The 18,004-nt window shown below is 47.1% G+C and overlaps 32 non-coding genes and 23 pseudogenes across 32 annotated transcripts; all 55 read right to left on the bottom strand.

The window, feature by feature from the left end:
• Positions 1-63: 63 nt before the first annotated feature.
• Positions 64-182, bottom strand: LOC138493910 (5S ribosomal RNA). Its single transcript, XR_011276889.1, has one exon. It is a non-coding gene; the product is annotated as a 5S ribosomal RNA (ribosomal RNA).
• Positions 183-288: 106 nt separating this feature from the next.
• On the bottom strand, positions 289-407 carry LOC138493931 (5S ribosomal RNA). The gene has a single exon (XR_011276908.1). It is a non-coding gene; the product is annotated as a 5S ribosomal RNA (ribosomal RNA).
• A 106-nt stretch (positions 408-513) lies between these two features.
• On the bottom strand, positions 514-622 carry LOC138495082 (5S ribosomal RNA; annotated as a pseudogene).
• A 106-nt stretch (positions 623-728) lies between these two features.
• LOC138494164 (5S ribosomal RNA) lies at positions 729-847 on the bottom strand. Its single transcript, XR_011277119.1, has one exon. It is a non-coding gene; the product is annotated as a 5S ribosomal RNA (ribosomal RNA).
• A 106-nt stretch (positions 848-953) lies between these two features.
• LOC138496078 (5S ribosomal RNA) lies at positions 954-1,062 on the bottom strand (annotated as a pseudogene).
• Positions 1,063-1,526: 464 nt separating this feature from the next.
• Positions 1,527-1,635, bottom strand: LOC138495525 (5S ribosomal RNA; annotated as a pseudogene).
• A 106-nt stretch (positions 1,636-1,741) lies between these two features.
• Positions 1,742-1,850, bottom strand: LOC138495395 (5S ribosomal RNA; annotated as a pseudogene).
• Positions 1,851-1,956: 106 nt separating this feature from the next.
• Positions 1,957-2,075, bottom strand: LOC138493661 (5S ribosomal RNA). Its single transcript, XR_011276663.1, has one exon. It is a non-coding gene; the product is annotated as a 5S ribosomal RNA (ribosomal RNA).
• Positions 2,076-2,181: 106 nt separating this feature from the next.
• On the bottom strand, positions 2,182-2,290 carry LOC138496077 (5S ribosomal RNA; annotated as a pseudogene).
• Positions 2,291-2,754: 464 nt separating this feature from the next.
• LOC138495436 (5S ribosomal RNA) lies at positions 2,755-2,863 on the bottom strand (annotated as a pseudogene).
• A 106-nt stretch (positions 2,864-2,969) lies between these two features.
• On the bottom strand, positions 2,970-3,078 carry LOC138495212 (5S ribosomal RNA; annotated as a pseudogene).
• Positions 3,079-3,184: 106 nt separating this feature from the next.
• LOC138494163 (5S ribosomal RNA) lies at positions 3,185-3,303 on the bottom strand. The gene has a single exon (XR_011277118.1). It is a non-coding gene; the product is annotated as a 5S ribosomal RNA (ribosomal RNA).
• A 679-nt stretch (positions 3,304-3,982) lies between these two features.
• On the bottom strand, positions 3,983-4,091 carry LOC138495524 (5S ribosomal RNA; annotated as a pseudogene).
• Positions 4,092-4,197: 106 nt separating this feature from the next.
• Positions 4,198-4,306, bottom strand: LOC138495393 (5S ribosomal RNA; annotated as a pseudogene).
• Positions 4,307-4,412: 106 nt separating this feature from the next.
• LOC138493660 (5S ribosomal RNA) lies at positions 4,413-4,531 on the bottom strand. The gene has a single exon (XR_011276662.1). It is a non-coding gene; the product is annotated as a 5S ribosomal RNA (ribosomal RNA).
• Positions 4,532-5,417: 886 nt separating this feature from the next.
• Positions 5,418-5,536, bottom strand: LOC138494325 (5S ribosomal RNA). Its single transcript, XR_011277265.1, has one exon. It is a non-coding gene; the product is annotated as a 5S ribosomal RNA (ribosomal RNA).
• A 106-nt stretch (positions 5,537-5,642) lies between these two features.
• Positions 5,643-5,751, bottom strand: LOC138495392 (5S ribosomal RNA; annotated as a pseudogene).
• A 106-nt stretch (positions 5,752-5,857) lies between these two features.
• LOC138494137 (5S ribosomal RNA) lies at positions 5,858-5,976 on the bottom strand. The gene has a single exon (XR_011277094.1). It is a non-coding gene; the product is annotated as a 5S ribosomal RNA (ribosomal RNA).
• Positions 5,977-6,082: 106 nt separating this feature from the next.
• LOC138496447 (5S ribosomal RNA) lies at positions 6,083-6,201 on the bottom strand. Its single transcript, XR_011277958.1, has one exon. It is a non-coding gene; the product is annotated as a 5S ribosomal RNA (ribosomal RNA).
• A 690-nt stretch (positions 6,202-6,891) lies between these two features.
• Positions 6,892-7,010, bottom strand: LOC138494484 (5S ribosomal RNA). Its single transcript, XR_011277410.1, has one exon. It is a non-coding gene; the product is annotated as a 5S ribosomal RNA (ribosomal RNA).
• A 106-nt stretch (positions 7,011-7,116) lies between these two features.
• LOC138494742 (5S ribosomal RNA) lies at positions 7,117-7,235 on the bottom strand (annotated as a pseudogene).
• A 106-nt stretch (positions 7,236-7,341) lies between these two features.
• On the bottom strand, positions 7,342-7,460 carry LOC138493731 (5S ribosomal RNA). Its single transcript, XR_011276727.1, has one exon. It is a non-coding gene; the product is annotated as a 5S ribosomal RNA (ribosomal RNA).
• A 106-nt stretch (positions 7,461-7,566) lies between these two features.
• Positions 7,567-7,685, bottom strand: LOC138494545 (5S ribosomal RNA). Its single transcript, XR_011277465.1, has one exon. It is a non-coding gene; the product is annotated as a 5S ribosomal RNA (ribosomal RNA).
• Positions 7,686-7,791: 106 nt separating this feature from the next.
• On the bottom strand, positions 7,792-7,900 carry LOC138496076 (5S ribosomal RNA; annotated as a pseudogene).
• Positions 7,901-8,364: 464 nt separating this feature from the next.
• On the bottom strand, positions 8,365-8,483 carry LOC138494521 (5S ribosomal RNA). Its single transcript, XR_011277443.1, has one exon. It is a non-coding gene; the product is annotated as a 5S ribosomal RNA (ribosomal RNA).
• Positions 8,484-8,589: 106 nt separating this feature from the next.
• LOC138495390 (5S ribosomal RNA) lies at positions 8,590-8,698 on the bottom strand (annotated as a pseudogene).
• Positions 8,699-8,804: 106 nt separating this feature from the next.
• LOC138494855 (5S ribosomal RNA) lies at positions 8,805-8,913 on the bottom strand (annotated as a pseudogene).
• Positions 8,914-9,019: 106 nt separating this feature from the next.
• LOC138495389 (5S ribosomal RNA) lies at positions 9,020-9,128 on the bottom strand (annotated as a pseudogene).
• A 106-nt stretch (positions 9,129-9,234) lies between these two features.
• On the bottom strand, positions 9,235-9,343 carry LOC138495427 (5S ribosomal RNA; annotated as a pseudogene).
• A 106-nt stretch (positions 9,344-9,449) lies between these two features.
• Positions 9,450-9,568, bottom strand: LOC138494741 (5S ribosomal RNA; annotated as a pseudogene).
• Positions 9,569-9,674: 106 nt separating this feature from the next.
• LOC138493730 (5S ribosomal RNA) lies at positions 9,675-9,793 on the bottom strand. Its single transcript, XR_011276726.1, has one exon. It is a non-coding gene; the product is annotated as a 5S ribosomal RNA (ribosomal RNA).
• Positions 9,794-9,899: 106 nt separating this feature from the next.
• Positions 9,900-10,018, bottom strand: LOC138494544 (5S ribosomal RNA). The gene has a single exon (XR_011277464.1). It is a non-coding gene; the product is annotated as a 5S ribosomal RNA (ribosomal RNA).
• A 106-nt stretch (positions 10,019-10,124) lies between these two features.
• Positions 10,125-10,233, bottom strand: LOC138496075 (5S ribosomal RNA; annotated as a pseudogene).
• Positions 10,234-10,697: 464 nt separating this feature from the next.
• Positions 10,698-10,816, bottom strand: LOC138494520 (5S ribosomal RNA). The gene has a single exon (XR_011277442.1). It is a non-coding gene; the product is annotated as a 5S ribosomal RNA (ribosomal RNA).
• Positions 10,817-10,922: 106 nt separating this feature from the next.
• On the bottom strand, positions 10,923-11,031 carry LOC138495388 (5S ribosomal RNA; annotated as a pseudogene).
• A 106-nt stretch (positions 11,032-11,137) lies between these two features.
• On the bottom strand, positions 11,138-11,246 carry LOC138494853 (5S ribosomal RNA; annotated as a pseudogene).
• Positions 11,247-11,352: 106 nt separating this feature from the next.
• LOC138495387 (5S ribosomal RNA) lies at positions 11,353-11,461 on the bottom strand (annotated as a pseudogene).
• A 106-nt stretch (positions 11,462-11,567) lies between these two features.
• LOC138493658 (5S ribosomal RNA) lies at positions 11,568-11,686 on the bottom strand. Its single transcript, XR_011276661.1, has one exon. It is a non-coding gene; the product is annotated as a 5S ribosomal RNA (ribosomal RNA).
• Positions 11,687-12,376: 690 nt separating this feature from the next.
• LOC138494619 (5S ribosomal RNA) lies at positions 12,377-12,494 on the bottom strand. The gene has a single exon (XR_011277532.1). It is a non-coding gene; the product is annotated as a 5S ribosomal RNA (ribosomal RNA).
• Positions 12,495-12,600: 106 nt separating this feature from the next.
• Positions 12,601-12,719, bottom strand: LOC138496435 (5S ribosomal RNA). The gene has a single exon (XR_011277947.1). It is a non-coding gene; the product is annotated as a 5S ribosomal RNA (ribosomal RNA).
• Positions 12,720-12,825: 106 nt separating this feature from the next.
• LOC138496423 (5S ribosomal RNA) lies at positions 12,826-12,944 on the bottom strand. Its single transcript, XR_011277936.1, has one exon. It is a non-coding gene; the product is annotated as a 5S ribosomal RNA (ribosomal RNA).
• Positions 12,945-13,050: 106 nt separating this feature from the next.
• Positions 13,051-13,158, bottom strand: LOC138495597 (5S ribosomal RNA; annotated as a pseudogene).
• A 106-nt stretch (positions 13,159-13,264) lies between these two features.
• Positions 13,265-13,373, bottom strand: LOC138496073 (5S ribosomal RNA; annotated as a pseudogene).
• A 464-nt stretch (positions 13,374-13,837) lies between these two features.
• On the bottom strand, positions 13,838-13,956 carry LOC138494014 (5S ribosomal RNA). Its single transcript, XR_011276983.1, has one exon. It is a non-coding gene; the product is annotated as a 5S ribosomal RNA (ribosomal RNA).
• A 105-nt stretch (positions 13,957-14,061) lies between these two features.
• On the bottom strand, positions 14,062-14,180 carry LOC138496411 (5S ribosomal RNA). The gene has a single exon (XR_011277925.1). It is a non-coding gene; the product is annotated as a 5S ribosomal RNA (ribosomal RNA).
• A 106-nt stretch (positions 14,181-14,286) lies between these two features.
• Positions 14,287-14,405, bottom strand: LOC138494614 (5S ribosomal RNA). Its single transcript, XR_011277528.1, has one exon. It is a non-coding gene; the product is annotated as a 5S ribosomal RNA (ribosomal RNA).
• Positions 14,406-14,680: 275 nt separating this feature from the next.
• LOC138494275 (5S ribosomal RNA) lies at positions 14,681-14,799 on the bottom strand. The gene has a single exon (XR_011277220.1). It is a non-coding gene; the product is annotated as a 5S ribosomal RNA (ribosomal RNA).
• A 106-nt stretch (positions 14,800-14,905) lies between these two features.
• Positions 14,906-15,024, bottom strand: LOC138494613 (5S ribosomal RNA). The gene has a single exon (XR_011277527.1). It is a non-coding gene; the product is annotated as a 5S ribosomal RNA (ribosomal RNA).
• Positions 15,025-15,299: 275 nt separating this feature from the next.
• Positions 15,300-15,418, bottom strand: LOC138494041 (5S ribosomal RNA). Its single transcript, XR_011277008.1, has one exon. It is a non-coding gene; the product is annotated as a 5S ribosomal RNA (ribosomal RNA).
• A 679-nt stretch (positions 15,419-16,097) lies between these two features.
• Positions 16,098-16,216, bottom strand: LOC138494347 (5S ribosomal RNA). The gene has a single exon (XR_011277285.1). It is a non-coding gene; the product is annotated as a 5S ribosomal RNA (ribosomal RNA).
• Positions 16,217-16,322: 106 nt separating this feature from the next.
• On the bottom strand, positions 16,323-16,441 carry LOC138493942 (5S ribosomal RNA). The gene has a single exon (XR_011276918.1). It is a non-coding gene; the product is annotated as a 5S ribosomal RNA (ribosomal RNA).
• A 106-nt stretch (positions 16,442-16,547) lies between these two features.
• LOC138497103 (5S ribosomal RNA) lies at positions 16,548-16,666 on the bottom strand. The gene has a single exon (XR_011278524.1). It is a non-coding gene; the product is annotated as a 5S ribosomal RNA (ribosomal RNA).
• Positions 16,667-16,772: 106 nt separating this feature from the next.
• On the bottom strand, positions 16,773-16,891 carry LOC138494006 (5S ribosomal RNA). Its single transcript, XR_011276976.1, has one exon. It is a non-coding gene; the product is annotated as a 5S ribosomal RNA (ribosomal RNA).
• Positions 16,892-16,997: 106 nt separating this feature from the next.
• Positions 16,998-17,116, bottom strand: LOC138493798 (5S ribosomal RNA). Its single transcript, XR_011276788.1, has one exon. It is a non-coding gene; the product is annotated as a 5S ribosomal RNA (ribosomal RNA).
• A 679-nt stretch (positions 17,117-17,795) lies between these two features.
• LOC138493909 (5S ribosomal RNA) lies at positions 17,796-17,914 on the bottom strand. The gene has a single exon (XR_011276888.1). It is a non-coding gene; the product is annotated as a 5S ribosomal RNA (ribosomal RNA).
• Positions 17,915-18,004: the final 90 nt, after the last annotated feature.

The following is an 18,004-nucleotide window of genomic DNA, read 5'->3' as shown; positions in this document are numbered from 1 at the left end:
ATCATAACTAAATTTAAAAAGAAATTGAGAAGTGGCACAATTACTAATCATAGAGCACAAAAAAGCCTACAGAACCTGGTATTCCCAGGCGGTCTCCCATCCAGGTACTAACTAGGCCCGACACTGCTTAGCTTCTGAGATCAGACGAGATCAGGCGCATTCAGTGTGGTGTGGCCGTAGGCTCTGGGCGTTCTGAGATTTGTACCTTTAAGCATCTAGTTGGCTAGACCATGCAGTTTTGAAAGCCAATTGAGAAATGGCTCACTGCCTGAACATGGAGCACAAAAAAGCCTACAGCACCTGGTATTCCCAGGCGGTCTCCCATCCAGGTACTAACTAGGCCCGACACTGCTTAGCTTCTGAGATCAGACTAGATCAGGCGCATTCAGTGTGGTGTGGCCGTAGGCTCTGGGCCTTCTGAGATTTGTACCTTTAAGCATCTAGTTGGCTAGACCATGCAGTTTTGAAAGCCAATTGAGAAATGGCTCACTGCCTGAACATGGAGCACAAAAAAGCCTACAGCACCTGGTATTCCCAGGCGGTCTCCCATCCAGGTACTAACTAGGCCCGACACTGCTTAGCTTCTGAGATCAGACGCATTCAGTGTGGTGTGGCCGTAGGCTCTGGGCCTTCTGAGATTTGTACCTTTAAGCATCTAGTTGGCTAGACCATACAGTTTTGAAAGCCAATTGAGAAATGGCTCACTGCCTGAACATGGAGCACAAAAAAGTCTACAGCACCTGGTATTCCCAGGCGGTCTCCCATCCAGGTACTAACTAGGCCCAAAACTGCTTAGCTTCTGAGATCAGACGAGATCAGGCGCATTCAGTGTGGTGTGGCCGTAGGCTCTAGGCCTTCTGAGATTTGTACCTTTAAGCATCTAGTTGGCTAGACCATGCAGTTTTGAAAGCCAATTGAGAAATGGCTCACTGCCTGAACATGGAGCACAAAAAAGCCTACAGCACCTGGTATTCCCAGGCGGTCTCCCATCCAGGTACTAACTAGGCCCGAAACTGCTTAGCTTCCGAGATCGGGCGCATTCATTGTGGTGTAGCCCTAAAATTGAGAAATGCTAAGAGTATTACTCTTATGCATTTACAGTTAGTAAGCTAAGCCATTAAGCCACTTGCAACATGATACCACGCTCATGACCCGATCAGGCTCGATCAGGCGAGATATATAAGACCTGTGGGCCCATTCAGGACTCCTATGTCTGGTAGGATAACTTTACTCCATCCATCCTGTTTCTGTTGCAGGGAGTTGGAGAGAACAACCAACACAACCATGGCTTTCTTTCAAGACTCTTTATGGACTCAATATTCTCTGAACTGCATTACATGTGAAGGTAGATTTATTACCCATGAACACACTACCCGTATGTTAATTTTATGTAAATAGGTAGCGCCAGCCCTCATGTTGTTGTCCAACATTTCCGCTATTAAAAGGGATACATTTATTTTGGAATCATAAGCAAATTTAAAAAGAAATTGAGAAGTGGCACAATTACTAATCATAGAGCACAAAAAAGCCTACAGAACCTGGTAGTCCCAGGCGGTCTCCCATCCAGGTACTAACTAGGCCCGACACTGCTTAGCTTCTGAGATCAGACGCATTCAGTGTGGTGTGGCCGTAGGCTCTGGGCCTTCTGAGATTTGTACCTTTAAGCATCTAGTTGGCTAGACCATGCAGTTTTGAAAGCCAATTGAGAAATGGCTCACTGCCTGAACATGGAGCACAAAAAAGCCTACAGCACCTGGTATTCCCAGGCCGTCTCCCATCCAGGTACTAACTAGGCCCGACACTGCTTAGCTTCTGAGATCAGACGCATTCAGTGTGGTGTGGCCGTAGGCTCTGGGCCGTCTGAGATTTGTACCTTTAAGCATCTAGTTGGCTAGACCATGCAGTTTTGAAAGCCAATTGAGAAATGGCTCACTGCCTGAACATGGAGCACAAAAAAGCCTACAGCACCTGGTATTCCCAGGCGGTCTCCCATCCAGGTACTAACTAGGCCCGACACTGCTTAGCCTCTGAGATCAGACGAGATCAGGCGCATTCAGTGTGGTGTGGCCGTAGGCTCTGGGCCTTCTGAGATTTGTACCTTTAAGCATCTAGTTGGCTAGACCATGCAGTTTTGAAAGCCAATTGAGAAATGGCTCACTGCCTGAACATGGAGCACAAAAAAGCCTACAGCACCTGGTATTCCCAGGCGGTCTCCCATCCAGGTACTAACTAGGCCCGAAACTGCTTAGCTTCCGAGATCGGGCGCATTCATTGTGGTGTAGCCCTAAAATTGAGAAATGCTAAGAGTATTACTCTTATGCATTTACAGTTAGTAAGCTAAGCCATAAAGCCACTTGCAACATGATACCACGCTCATCACCCGATCAGGCTCGATCAGGCGAGATATATAAGACTTGTGGGCCCATTCAGGACTCCTATGTCTGGTAGGATAACTTTACTCCATCCATCCTGTTTCTGTTGCAGGGAGTTGGAGAGAACAACCAACACAACCATGGCTTTCTTTCAAGACTCTTTATGGACTCAATATTCTCTGAACTGCATTACATGTGAAGGTAGATTTATCACCCATGAACACACTACCCGTATGTTAATTTGATGTAAATAGGTAGCGCCAGCCCTCATGTTGTTGTCCAACATTTCCGCTATTAAAAGGGATACATTTATTTTGGAATCATAAGCAAATTTAAAAAGAAATTGAGAAGTGGCACAATTACTAATCATAGAGCACAAAAAAGCCCACAGAACCTGGTATTCCCAGGCGGTCTCCCATCCAGGTACTAACTAGGCCCGACACTGCTTAGCTTCTGAGATCAGACGCATTCAGTGTGGTGTGGCCGTAGGCTCTGGGCCTTCTGAGATTTGTACCTTTAAGCATCTAGTTGGCTAGACCATGCAGTTTTGAAAGCCAATTGAGAAATGGCTCACTGCCTGAACATGGAGCACAAAAAAGCCTACAGCACCTGGTATTCACAGGCGGTCTCCCATCCAGGTACTAACTAGGCCCGACACTGCTTAGCTTCTGAGATCAGACGCATTCAGTGTGGTGTGGCCGTAGGCTCTGGGCCTTCTGAGATTTGTACCTTTAAGCATCTAGTTGGCTAGACCATGCAGTTTTGAAAGCCAATTGAGAAATGGCTCACTGCCTGAACATGGAGCACAAAAAAGTCTACAGCACCTGGTATTCCCAGGCGGTCTCCCATCCAGGTACTAACTAGGCCCAAAACTGCTTAGCTTCTGAGATCAGACGAGATCAGGCGCATTCAGTGTGGTGTGGCCGTAGGCTCTGGGCCTTCTGAGATTTGTACCTTTAAGCATCTAGTTGGCTAGACCATGCAGTTTTGAAAGCCAATTGAGAAATGGCTCACTGCCTGAACATGGAGCACAAAAAAGCCTACAGCACCTGGTATTCCCAGGCGGTCTCCCATCCAGGTACTAACTAGGCCTGAAACTGCTTAGCTTCCGAGATCGGGCGCATTCATTGTGGTGTAGCCCTAAAATTGAGAAATGCTAAGAGTATTACTCTTATGCATTTACAGTTAGTAAGCTAAGCCATAAAGCCACTTGCAACATGATACCACGCTCATGACCCGATCAGGCTCGATCAGGCGAGATATATAAGACCTGTGGGCCCATTCAGGACTCCTATGTCTGGTAGGATAACTTTACTCCATCCATCCTGTTTCTGTTGCAGGGAGTTGGAGAGAACAACCAACACAACCATGGCTTTCTTTCAAGACTCTTTATGGACTCAATATTCTCTGAACTGCATTACATGTGAAGGTAGATTTATTACCCATGAACACACTACCCTTATGTTAATTTTATGTAAATAGGTAGCGCCAGCCCTCATGTTGTTGTCCAACATTTCCGCTATTAAAAGGGATACATTTATTTTGGAATCATAAGCAAATTTAAAAAGAAATTGAGAAGTGGCACAATTACTAATCATAGAGCACAAAAAAGCCTACAGAACCTGGTAGTCCCAGGCGGTCTCCCATCCAGGTACTAACTAGGCCCGACACTGCTTAGCTTCTGAGATCAGACGCATTCAGTGTGGTGTGGCCGTAGGCTCTGGGCCTTCTGAGATTTGTACCTTTAAGCATCTAGTTGGCTAGACCATGCAGTTTTGAAAGCCAATTGAGAAATGGCTCACTGCCTGAACATGGAGCACAAAAAAGCCTACAGCACCTGGTATTCCCAGGCCGTCTCCCATCCAGGTACTAACTAGGCCCGACACTGCTTAGCTTCTGAGATCAGACGCATTCAGTGTGGTGTGGCCGTAGGCTCTGGGCCGTCTGAGATTTGTACCTTTAAGCATCTAGTTGGCTAGACCATGCAGTTTTGAAAGCCAATTGAGAAATGGCTCACTGCCTGAACATGGAGCACAAAAAAGCCTACAGCACCTGGTATTCCCAGGCGGTCTCCCATCCAGGTACTAACTAGGCCCGACACTGCTTAGCCTCTGAGATCAGACGAGATCAGGCGCATTCAGTGTGGTGTGGCCGTAGGCTCTGGGCCTTCTGAGATTTGTACCTTTAAGCATCTAGTTGGCTAGACCATGCAGTTTTGAAAGCCAATTGAGAAATGGCTCACTGCCTGAACATGGAGCACAAAAAAGCCTACAGCACCTGGTATTCCCAGGCGGTCTCCCATCCAGGTACAAACTAGGCCCGACACTGCTTAGCTTCCTGAGATCAGTGTGGTGTGGCCGTAGGCTCTGGGCCTTATGAGATTTGTACCTTTAAGCATCTAGTTGGCTAGACCATGCAGTTTTGAAAGCCAATTGAGAAATGGCTCACTGCCTGAACATGGAGCAAAAAAAAGCCTACAGCACCTGGTATTCCCAGGCGGTCTCCCATCCAGGTACGAACTAGGCCCGAAACTGCTTAGCTTCCGAGATCGGGCGCAATCATTGTGGTGTAGCCCTAAAATTGAGAAATGCTAAGAGTATTACTCTTATGCATTTACAGTTAGTAAGCTAAGCCATAAAGCCACTTGCAACATGATACCACGCTCATCACCCAATCAGGCTCGATCAGGCGAGATATATAAGACTTGTGGGCCCATTCAGGACTCCTATGTCTGGTAGGATAACTTTACTCCATCCATCCTGTTTCTGTTGCAGGGAGTTGGAGAGAACAACCAACACAACCATGGCTTTCTTTCAAGACTCTTTATGGACTCAATATTCTCTGAACTGCATTACATGTGAAGGTAGATTTATTACCCATGAACACACTACCCGAATGTTAATTTTATGTAAATAGGTAGCGCCAGCCCTCATGTTGTTGTCCAACATTTCCGCTATTAAAAGGGATACATTTATTTTGGAATCATAAGCAAATTTAAAAAGAAATTGAGAAGTGGCACAATTACTAATCATAGAGCACAAAAAAAGCCTACAGAACCTGGTATTCCCAGGCGGTCTCCCATCCAGGTACTAACTAGGCCCGACACTGCTTAGCTTCTGAAATCAGACGAGATCAGGCGCATTCAGTGTGGTGTGGCCGTAGGCTCTGGGCCTTCTGAGATTTGTACCTTTAAGCATCTAGTTGGCTAGACCATGCAGTTTTGAAAGCCAATTGAGAAATGGCTCACTGCCTGAACATGGAGCACAAAAAAGCCTACAGCACCTGGTATTCCCAGGCCGTCTCCCATCCAGGTACTAACTAGGCCCGACACTGCTTAGCTTCTGAGATCAGACGCATTCAGTGTGGTGTGGCCGTAGGCTCTGGGGCTTCTGAGATTTGTACCTTTAAGCATCTAGTTGGCTAGACCATGCAGTTTTGAAAGCCAATTGAGAAATGGCTCACTGCCTGAACATGGAGCACAAAAAAGCCTACAGCACCTGGTATTCCCAGGCTGTCTCCCATCCAGGTACTAACTAGGCCCGACACTGCTTAGCTTCTGAGATCAGACGAGATCAGGCGCATTCAGTGTGGTGTGGCCGTAGGCTCTGGGCCTTCTGAAATTTGTACCTTTAAGCATCTAGTTGGCTAGACCATGCAGTTTTGAAAGCCAATTGAGAAATGGCTCACTGCCTGAACATGGAGCACAAAAAAGCCTACAGCACCTGGTATTCCCAGGCGGTCTCCCATCCAGGTACTAACTAGGCCCGACACTGCTTAGCTTCTGAGATCAGACGAGATCAGGCGCATTCAGTGTGGTGTGGCCGTAGGCTCTGGGCCTTCTGAGATTTGTACCTTTAAGCATCTAGTTGGCTAGACCATGCAGTTTTGAAAGCCAATTGAGAAATGGCTCACTGCCTGAACATGGAGCACAAAAAAGCCTACAGCACCTGGTATTCCCAGGCGGTCTCCCATCCAGGTACTAACTAGGCCCGAAACTGCTTAGCTTCCGAGATCTGGCGCATTCATTGTGGTGTAGCCCTAAAATTGAGAAATGCTAAGAGTATTACTCTTATGCATTTACAGTTAGTAAGCTAAGCCATAAAGCCACTTGCAACATGATACCACGCTCATCCCCCGATCAGCGCTGGATCAGGCTCGATCAGGCGAGATATATAAGACTTGTGGGCCCATTCAGGACTCCTATGTCTGGTTGGATAACTTTACTCCATCCATCCTGTTTCTGTTGCAGGGAGTTGGAGAGAACAACCAACACAACCATGGCTTTCTTTCAAGCCTCTTTATGGACTCAATATTCTCTGAACTGCATTACATGTGAAGGTAGATTTATTACCCATGAACACACTACCCGTATGTTAATTTTATGTAAATAGGTAGCGCCAGCCCTCATGTTGTTGTCCAACATTTCCGCTATTAAAAGGGATACATTTATTTTGGAATCATAAGCAAATTTAAAAAGAAATTGAGAAGTGGCACAATTACTAATCATAGAGCACAAAAAAGCCTACAGAACCTGCTATTCCCAGGCGGTTTCCCATCCAGGTACTAACTAGGCCCGACACTGCTTAGCTTCTGAGATCAGACGAGATCAGGCGCATTCAGTGTGGTGTGGCCGTAGGCTCTGGGCCTTCTGAGATTTGTACCTTTAAGCATCTAGTTGGCTAGACCATGCAGTTTTGAAAGCCAATTGAGAAATGGCTCACTGCCTGAACATGGAGCACAAAAAAGCCTACAGCACCTGGTATTCCCAGGCGGTCTCCCATCCAGGTACTAACTAGGCCTGACACTGCTTAGCTTCTGAGATCAGACAAGATCAGGCACATTCAGTGTGGTGTGGCCCTAGGCTCTGGGCCTTCTGAGATTTGTACCTTTAAGCATCTAGTTGGCTAGACCATGCAGTTTTGAAAGCCAATTGAGAAATGGCTCACTGCCTGAACATGGAGCACAAAAAAGCCTACAGCACCTGGTATTCCCAGGCGGTCTCCCATCCAGGTACTAACTAGGCCCGACACTGCTTAGCTTCTGAGATCAGACAAGATCAGGCGCATTCAGTGTGGTGTGGCCGTAGGCTCTGGGCCTTCTGAGATTTGTACCTTTAAGCATCTAGTTGGCTAGACCATGCAGTTTTGAAAGCCAATTGAGAAATGGCTCACTGCCTGAACATGGAGCACAAAAAAGCCTACAGCACATTGTATTCCCAGGCGGTCTCCCATCCAGGTACTAACTAGGCCCAAAACTGCTTAGCTTCTGAGATCAGACGAGATCAGGCGCATTCAGTGTGGTGTGGCCGTAGGCTCTGGGCCTTCTGAGATTTGTACCTTTAAGCATCTAGTTGGCTAGACCATGCAGTTTTGAAAGCCAATTGAGAAATGGCTCACTGCCTGAACATGGAGCACAAAAAAGCCTACAGCACCTGGTATTCCCAGGCGGTCTCCCATCCAGGTACTAACTAGGCCCGAAACTGCTTAGCTTCCGAGATCGGGCGCATTCATTGTGGTGTAGCCCTAAAATTGAGAAATGCTAAGAGTATTACTCTTATGCATTTACAGTTAGTAAGCTAAGCCATAAAGCCACTTGCAACATGATACCACGCTCATGACCCGATCAGGCTCGATCAGGCGAGATATATAAGACCTGTGGGCCCATTCAGGACTCCTATGTCTGGTAGGATAACTTTACTCCATCCATCCTGTTTCTGTTGCAGGGAGTTGGAGAGAACAACCAACACAACCATGGCTTTCTTTCAAGACTCTTTATGGACTCAATATTCTCTGAACTGCATTACATGTGAAGGTAGATTTATTACCCATGAACACACTACCCGTATGTTAATTTTATGTAAATAGGTAGCGCCAGCCCTCATGTTGTTGTCCAACATTTCCGCTATTAAAAGGGATACATTTATTTTGGAATCATAAGCAAATTTAAAAAGAAATTGAGAAGTGGCACAATTACTAATCATAGAACACAAAAAAGCCTACAGAACCTGGTAGTCCCAGGCGGTCTCCCATCCAGGTACTAACTAGGCCCGACACTGCTTAGCTTCTGAGATCAGACGAGATCAGGCGCATTCAGTGTGGTGTGGCCGTAGGCTCTGGGCCTTCTGAGATTTGTACCTTTAAGCATCTAGTTGGCTAGACCATGTAGTTTTGAAAGCCAATTGAGAAATGGCTCACTGCCTGAACATGGAGCACAAAAAAGCCTACAGCACCTGGTATTCCCAGGCCGTCTCCCATCCAGGTACTAACTAGGCCCGACACTGCTTAGCTTCTGAGATCAGACGCATTCAGTGTGGTGTGGCCGTAGGCTCTGGGCCTTTTGAGATTTGTACCTTTAAGCATCTAGTTGGCTAGACCATGCAGTTTTGAAAGCCAATTGAGAAATGGCTCACTGCCTGAACATGGAGCACAAAAAAGCCTACAGCACCTGGTATTCCCAGGCGGTCTCCCATCCAGGTACTAACTAGGCCCGACACTGCTTTGCTTCTGAGATCAGGTGCATTCAGTGTGGTGTGGCCGTAGGCTCTGGGCTTTCTAAAATTTGTACCTTTAAGCATCTAGTTGGCTAGACCATGCAGTTTTGAAAGCCAATTGAGAAATGGCTCACTGCCTGAACATGGAGCACAAAAAAGCCTACAGCACCTGGTATTCCCAGGCCGTCTCCCATCCAGGTACTAACTAGGCCCGACACTGCTTAGCTTCTGAGATCAGACGCATTCAGTGTGGTGTGGCCGTAGGCTCTGGGCCTTCTGAGATTTGTACCTTTAAGCATCTAGTTGGCTAGACCATGCAGTTTTGAAAGCCAATTGAGAAATGGCTCACTGCCTGAACATGGAGCACAAAAAAGCCTACAGCACCTGGTATTCCCAGGCTGTCTCCCATCCAGGTACTAACTAGGCCCGACACTGCTTAGCTTCTGAGATCAGACGCATTCAGTGTGGTGTGGCCGTAGGCTCTGGGCCTTCTGAGATTTGTACCTTTAAGCATCTAGTTGGCTAGACCATGCAGTTTTGAAAGCCAATTGAGAAATGGCTCACTGCCTGAACATGGAGCACAAAAAAGCCTACAGCACCTGGTATTCCCAGGCGGTCTCCCATCCAGGTACTAACTAGGCCTGACACTGCTTAGCTTCTGAGATCAGACAAGATCAGGCACATTCAGTGTGGTGTGGCCCTAGGCTCTTGGCCTTCTGAGATTTGTACCTTTAAGCATCTAGTTGGCTAGACCATGCAGTTTTGAAAGCCAATTGAGAAATGGCTCACTGCCTGAACATGGAGCACAAAAAAGCCTACAGCACCTGGTATTCCCAGGCGGTCTCCCATCCAGGTACTAACTAGGCCCGACACTGCTTAGCTTCTGAGATCAGACAAGATCAGGCGCATTCAGTGTGGTGTGGCCGTAGGCTCTGGGCCTTCTGAGATTTCTACCTTTAAGCATCTAGTTGGCTAGACCATGCAGTTTTGAAAGCCAATTGAGAAATGGCTCACTGCCTGAACATGGAGCACAAAAAAGCCTACAGCACATTGTATTCCCAGGCGGTCTCCCATCCAGGTACTAACTAGGCCCAAAACTGCTTAGCTTCTGAGATCAGACGAGATCAGGCGCATTCAGTGTGGTGTGGCCGTAGGCTGTGGGCCTTCTGAGATTTGTACCTTTAAGCATCTAGTTGGCTAGACCATGCAGTTTTGAAAGCCAATTGAGAAATGGCTCACTGCCTGAACATGGAGCACAAAAAAGCCTACAGCACCTGGTATTCCCAGGCGGTCTCCCATCCAGGTACTAACTAGGCCCGAAACTGCTTAGCTTCCGAGATCGGGCGCATTCATTGTGGTGTAGCCCTAAAATTGAGAAATGCTAAGAGTATTACTCTTATGCATTTACAGTTAGTAAGCTAAGCCATAAAGCCACTTGCAACATGATACCACGCTCATGACCCGATCAGGCTCGATCAGGCGAGATATATAAGACCTGTGGGCCCATTCAGGACTCCTATGTCTGGTAGGATAACTTTACTCCATCCATCCTGTTTCTGTTGCAGGGAGTTGGAGAGAACAACCAACACAACCATGGCTTTCTTTCAAGACTCTTTATGGACTCAATATTCTCTGAACTGCATTACATGTGAAGGTAGATTTATTACCCATGAACACACTACCCGTATGTTAATTTTATGTAAATAGGTAGCGCCAGCCCTCATGTTGTTGTCCAACATTTCCGCTATTAAAAGGGATACATTTATTTTGGAATCATAAGCAAATTTAAAAAGAAATTGAGAAGTGGCACAATTACTAATCATAGAACACAAAAAAGCCTACAGAACCTGGTAGTCCCAGGCGGTCTCCCATCCAGGTACTAACTAGGCCCGACACTGCTTAGCTTCTGAGATCAGACGAGATCAGGCGCATTCAGTGTGGTGTGGCCGTAGGCTCTGGGCCTTCTGAGATTTGTACCTTTAAGCATCTAGTTGGCTAGACCATGTAGTTTTGAAAGCCAATTGAGAAATGGCTCACTGCCTGAACATGGAGCACAAAAAAGCCTACAGCACCTGGTATTCCCAGGCCGTCTCCCATCCAGGTACTAACTAGGCCCGACACTGCTTAGCTTCTGAGATCAGACGCATTCAGTGTGGTGTGGCCGTAGGCTCTGGGCCTTTTGAGATTTGTACCTTTAAGCATCTAGTTGGCTAGACCATGCAGTTTTGAAAGCCAATTGAGAAATGGCTCACTGCCTGAACATGGAGCACAAAAAAGCCTACAGCACCTGGTATTCCCAGGCGGTCTCCCATCCAGGTACTAACTAGGCCCGACACTGCTTTGCTTCTGAGATCAGGTGCATTCAGTGTGGTGTGGCCGTAGGCTCTGGGCTTTCTGAAATTTGTACCTTTAAGCATCTAGTTGGCTAGACCATGCAGTTTTGAAAGCCAATTGAGAAATGGCTCACTGCCTGAACATGGAGCACAAAAAAGCCTACAGCACCTGGTATTCCCAGGCCGTCTCCCATCCAGGTACTAACTAGGCCCGACACTGCTTAGCTTCTGAGATCAGACGCATTCAGTGTGGTGTGGCCGTAGGCTCTGGGCCTTCTGAGATTTGTACCTTTAAGCATCTAGTTGGCTAGACCATGCAGTTTTGAAAGCCAATTGAGAAATGGCTCACTGCCTGAACATGGAGCACAAAAAAGCCTACAGCACCTGGTATTCCCAGGCGGTCTCCCATCCAGGTACTAACTAGGCCCGACACTGCTTAGCCTCTGAGATCAGACGAGATCAGGCGCATTCAGTGTGGTGTGGCCGTAGGCTCTGGGCCTTCTGAGATTTGTACCTTTAAGCATCTAGTTGGCTAGACCATGCAGTTTTGAAAGCCAATTGAGAAATGGCTCACTGCCTGAACATGGAGCACAAAAAAGCCTACAGCACCTGGTATTCCCAGGCGGTCTCCCATCCAGGTACTAACTAGGCCCGAAACTGCTTAGCTTCCGAGATCTGGCGCATTCATTGTGGTGTAGCCCTAAAATTGAGAAATGCTAAGAGTATTACTCTTATGCATTTACAGTTAGTAAGCTAAGCCATAAAGCCACTTGCAACATGATACCACGCTCATCACCCGATCAGCGCTGGATCAGGCTCGATCAGGCGAGATATATAAGACTTGTGGGCCCATTCAGGACTCCTATGTCTGGTAGGATAACTTTACTCCATCCATCCTGTTTCTGTTGCAGGGAGTTGGAGAGAACAACCAACACAACCATGGCTTTCTTTCAAGACTCTTTATGGACTCAATATTCTCTGAACTGCATTACATGTGAAGGTAGATTTATTACCCATGAACACACTACCCGTATGTTAATTTTATGTAAATAGGTAGCGCCAGCCCTCATGTTGTTGTCCAACATTTCCGCTATTAAAAGGGATACATTTATTTTGGAATCATAAGCAAATTTAAAAAGAAATTGAGAAGCGGCACAATTACTAATCATAGAGCACAAAAAAGCCTACAGAACCTGGTATTCCCAGGCGTCTCCCATCCAGGTACTAACTAGGCCCGACACTGCTTAGCTTCTGAGATCAGACGAGATCAGGTGCATTCAGTGTGGTGTGGCCGTAGGCTCTGGGCCTTCTGAGATTTGTACCTTTAAGCATCTAGTTGGCTAGACCATGCAGTTTTGAAAGCCAATTGAGAAATGGCTCACTGCCTGAACATGGAGCACAAAAAAGCCTACAGCACCTGGTATTCCCAGGCGGTCTCCCATCCAGGTACTAACTAGGCCCGACACTGCTTAGCTTCTGAGATCAGACGAGATCAGGCGCATTCAGTGTGGTGTGGCCGTAGGCTCTGGGCCTTCTGAGATTTGTACCTTTAAGCATCTAGTTGGCTAGACCATGCAGTTTTGAAAGCCAATTGAGAAATGGCTCACTGCCTGAACATGGAGCACAAAAAAGCCTACAGCACCTGGTATTCCCAGGCGGTCTCCCATCCAGGTACTAACTAGGCCCGACACTGCTTAGCTTCTGAGATCAGACGAGATCAGGCGCATTCAGTGTGGTGTGGCCGTAGGCTCTGGGCCTTCTGAGATTTGTACCTTTAAGCATCTAGTTGGCTAGACCATGCAGTTTTGAAAGCCAATTGAGAAATGGCTCACTGCCTGAACATGGAGCACAAAAAAGCCTACAGCACCTGGTATTCCGAGGCGGTCTCCCATCCAGGCCCGACACTGCTTAGCTTCTGAGATCAGACGAGATCAGGCGCATTCAGTGTGGTGTGGCCGTAGGCTCTGGGCCTTCTGAGATTTGTACCTTTAAGCATCTAGTTGGCTAGACCATGCAGTTTTGAAAGCCAATTGAGAAATGGCTCACTGCCTGAACATGGAGCACAAAAAAGCCTACAGCACCTGGTATTCCCAGGCGGTCTCCCATCCAGGTACTAACTAGGCCCGAAACTGCTTAGCTTCCGAGATCGGGCGCATTCATTGTGGTGTAGCCCTAAAATTGAGAAATGCTAAGAGTATTACTCTTATGCATTTACAGTTAGTAAGCTAAGCCATAAAGCCACTTGCAACATGATACCACGCTCATCACCCGATCAGGCTCGATCAGGCGAGATATATAAGACTTGTGGGCCCATTCAGGACTCCTATGTCTGGTAGGATAACTTTACTCCATCCATCCTGTTTCTGTTGCAGGGAGTTGGAGAGAACAACCAACACAACCATGGCTTTCTTTCAAGACTCTTTATGGACTCAATATTCTCTGAACTGCATTACATGTGAAGGTAGATTTATTACCCATGAACACACTACCCGTATGTTAATTTTATGTAAATAGGTAGCGCCAGCCCTCATGTTGTTGTCCAACATTTCCGCTATTAAAAGGGATACATTTATTTTGGAATCATAAGCAAATTTAAAAAGAAATTGAGAAGTGGCACAATTACTAATCATAGAGCACAAAAAAGCCTACAGAACCTGGTATTCCCAGGCGGTCTCCCATCCAGGTACTAACTAGGCCCAACACTGCTTAGCTTCTGAGATCAGAAGAGATCAGGCGCATTCAGTGTGGTGTGGCCGTAGGCTCTGGGCCTTCTGAGATTTGTACCTTTAAGCATCTAGTTGGCTAGACCATGCAGTTTTGAAAGCCAATTGAGAAATGGCTCACTGCCTGAACATGGAGCACAAAAAGCCTACAGCACCTGGTATTCCCAGGCGGTCTCCCATCCAGGTACTAACTAGGCCCGACACTGCTTAGCTTCTGAGATCAGACGAGATCAGGCGCATTCAGTGTGGTGTGGCCGTAGGCTCTGGGCCTTCTGAGATTTGTACCTTTAAGCATCTAGTTGGCTAGACCATGCAGTTTTGAAAGCCAATTGAGAAATGGCTCACTGCCTGAACATGGAGCACAAAAAAGCCTACAGCACCCGGTATTCCCAGGCGGTCTCCCATCCAGGTACTAACTAGGCACGACACTGCTCAGCTTCTGAGATCAGACGAGATCAGGCGCATTCAGTGTGGTGTGGCCGTAGGCTCTGGGCCTTCTGAGATTTGTACCTTTAAGCATCTAGTTGGCTAGACCATGCAGTTTAGAAAGCCAATAGAGAAATTGCTCACTGCCTGAACATGGAGCACAAAAAAGCCTACAGCACCTGGTATTCCCAGGCCGTCTCCCATCCAGGTACTGTGGTGTGGCCGTAGGCTCTGGGCCTTCTGAGATTTGTACCTTTAAGCATCTAGTTGGCTAGACCATGCAGTTTTGAAAGCCAATTGAGAAATGGCTCACTGCCTGAACATGGAGCACAAAAAAGCCTACAGCTCCTGGTATTCCCAGGCGGTCTCCCATCCAGGTACTAACGAGGCCCGACACTGCTTAGCTTCTGAGATCAGACGAGATCAGGCGCATTCAGTGTGGTGTCGCCGTAGGCTCTGGGCCTTCTGAGATTTGTACCTTTAAGCATCTAGTTGGCTAGACCATGCAGTTTTGAAAGCCAATTGAGAAATGGCTCACTGCCTGAACATGGAGCACAAAAAAGCCTACAGCACCCGGTATTCCCAGGCGGTCTCCCATCCAGGTACTAACTAGGCACGACACTGCTCAGCTTCTGAGATCAGACGAGATCAGGCGCATTCAGTGTGGTGTGGCCGTAGGCTCTGGGCCTTCTGAGATTTGTACCTTTAAGCATCTAGTTGGCTAGACCATGCAGTTTTGAAAGCCAATTGAGAAATGGCTCACTGCCTGAACATGGAGCACAAAAAAGCCTACAGCACCTGGTATTCCCAGGCCGTCTCCCATCCAGGTACTGTGGTGTGGCCGTAGGCTCTGGGCCTTCTGAGATTTGTACCTTTAAGCATCTAGTTGGCTAGACCATGCAGTTTTGAAAGCCAATTGAGAAATGGCTCACTGCCTGAACATGGAGCACAAAAAAGCCTACAGCTCCTGGTATTCCCAGGCGGTCTCCCATCCAGGTACTAACGAGGCCCGACACTGCTTAGCTTCTGAGATCAGACGAGATCAGGCGCATTCAGTGTGGTGTGGCCGTAGGCTCTGGGGCTTCTGAGATTTGTACCTTTAAGCATCTAGTTGGCTAGACCATGCAGTTTTGAAAGCCAATTGAGAAATGGCTCACTGCCTGAACATGGAGCACAAAAAAGCCTACAGCACCTGGTATTCCCAGGCGGTCTCCCATCCAGGTACTAACTAGGCCCGAAACTGCTTAGCTTCCGAGATCGGGCGCATTCATTGTGGTGTAGCCCTAAAGTTGAGAAATGCTAAGAGTATTACTCTTATGCATTTACAGTTAGTAAGCTAAGCCATAAAGCCACTTGCAACATGATACCACGCTCATCACCCGATCAGGCTCGATCAGGCGAGATATATAAGACTTGTGGGCCCATTCAGGACTCCTATGTCTGGTAGGATAACTTTACTCCATCCATCCTGTTTCTGTTGCAGGGAGTTGGAGAGAACAACCAACACAACCATGGCTTTCTTTCAAGACTCTTTATGGACTCAATATTCTCTGAACTGCATTACATGTGAAGGTAGATTTATCACCCATGAACACACTACCCGTATGTTAATTTTATGTAAATAGGTAGCGCCAGCCCTCATGTTGTTGTCCAACATTTCCGCTATTAAAAGGGATACATTTATTTTGGAATCATAAGCAAATTTAAAAAGAAATTGATAAGTGACACAATTACTAATCATAGAGCACAAAAAAGCCTACAGAACCTGGTATTCCCAGGCGGTCTCCCATCCAGGTACTAACTAGGCCCGACACTGCTTAGCTTCTGAGAGCAGACGAGATCAGGCGCATTCAGTGTGGTGTGGCCGTAGGCTCTGGGCGTTCTGAGATTTGTACCTTTAAGCATCTGGTTGGCTAGACCATGCAGTTTTGAAAGCCAATTGAGAAATGGCTCACTGCCTGAACATGGAGCACAAAAAAGCCTACAGCACCTGGTATTCCCAGGCGGTCTCCCATCCAGGTACTAACTAGGCCCGACACTGCTTAGCTTCTGAGATCAGACGAGATCAGGTGCATTCAGTGTGGTGTGGCCGTAGGCTCTGGGCCTTCTGAGATTTGTACCTTTAAGCATCTAGTTGGCTAGACCATGCAGTTTTGAAAGCCAATTGAGAAATGGCTCACTGCCTGAACATGGAGCACAAAAAAGCCTACAGCACCTGGTATTCCCAGGCGGTCTCCCATCCAGGTACTAACTAGGCCCGACACTGCTTAGCTTCTGAGATCAGACGAGATCAGGCGCATTCAGTGGGGTGTGGCCGTAGGCTCTGGGCCTTCTGAGATTTGTACCTTTAAGCATCTAGTTGGCTAGACCATGCAGTTTTGAAAGCCAATTGAGAAATGGCTCACTGCCTGAACATGGAGCACAAAAAAGCCTACAGCAGCTGGTATTCCCAGGCGGTCTCCCATCCAGGTACTAACTAGGCCCGACACTGCTTAGCTTCTGAGATCAGATGAGATCAGGCGCATTCAGTGTGGTGTGGCCGTAGGCTCTGGGCCTTCTGAGATTTGTACCTTTAAGCATCTAGTTGGCTAGACCATGCAGTTTTGAAAGCCAATTGAGAAATGGCTCACTGCCTGAACATGGAGCACAAAAAAGCCTACAGCACCTGGTATTCCCAGGCGGTCTCCCATCCAGGTACTAACTAGGCCTGACACTGCTTAGCTTCTGAGATCAGACGAGATCAGGCGCATTCAGTGTGGTGTGGCCGTAGGCTCTGGGCCTTCTGAGATTTGTACCTTTAAGCATCTAGTTGGCTAGACCATGCAGTTTTGAAAGCCAATTGAGAAATGGCTCACTGCCTGAACATGGAGCACAAAAAAGCCTACAGCACCTGGTATTCCCAGGGGGTCTCCCATCCAGGTACTAACTAGGCCCGAAACTGCTTAGCTTCCGAGATCGGGCGCATTAATTGTGGTGTAGCCCTAAAATTGAGAAATGCTAAGAGTATTACTCTTATGCATTTACAGTTAGTAAGCTAAGCCATAAAGCCACTTGCAACATGATACCACGCTCATCACCCGATCAGGCTCGATCAGGCGAGATATATAAGACTTGTGGGCCCATTCAGGACTCCTATGTCTGGTAGGATAACTTTACTCCATCCATCCTGTTTCTGTTGCAGGGAGTTGGAGAGAACAACCAACACAACCATGGCTTTCTTTCAAGACTCTTTATGGACTCAATATTCTCTGAACTGCATTACATGTGAAGGTAGATTTATTACCCATGAACACACTACCCGTATGTTAATTTTATGTAAATAGGTAGCGCCAGCCCTCATGTTGTTGTCCAACATTTCCGCTATTAAAAGGGATACATTTATTTTGGAATCATAAGCAAATTTAAAAAGAAATTGAGAAGTGGCACAATTACTAATCATAGAGCACAAAAAAGCCTACAGAACCTGGTATTCCCAGGCGGTCTCCCATCCAGGTACTAACTAGGCCCGACACTGCTTAGCTTCTGAGATCAGACGAGATCAGGCGCATTCAGTGTGGTGTGGCCGTAGGCTCTGGACCTTCTGAGATTTGTACCTTTAAGCATCTAGTTGGCTAGACCATGCAGTTTTGAAAGCCAATTGAGAAATGGCTCACTGCCTGA

This window comes from Ambystoma mexicanum, chromosome 10 (assembly GCF_040938575.1).
Source record: "Ambystoma mexicanum isolate Mex_15411 chromosome 10, UKY_AmexF1_1, whole genome shotgun sequence".
Classification (NCBI taxonomy): domain Eukaryota; kingdom Metazoa; phylum Chordata; class Amphibia; order Caudata; family Ambystomatidae; genus Ambystoma; species Ambystoma mexicanum.
The sequence above is the reverse complement of the archived record's forward strand: the minus strand, read 5'-3'. Positions and strand labels throughout refer to the sequence as shown.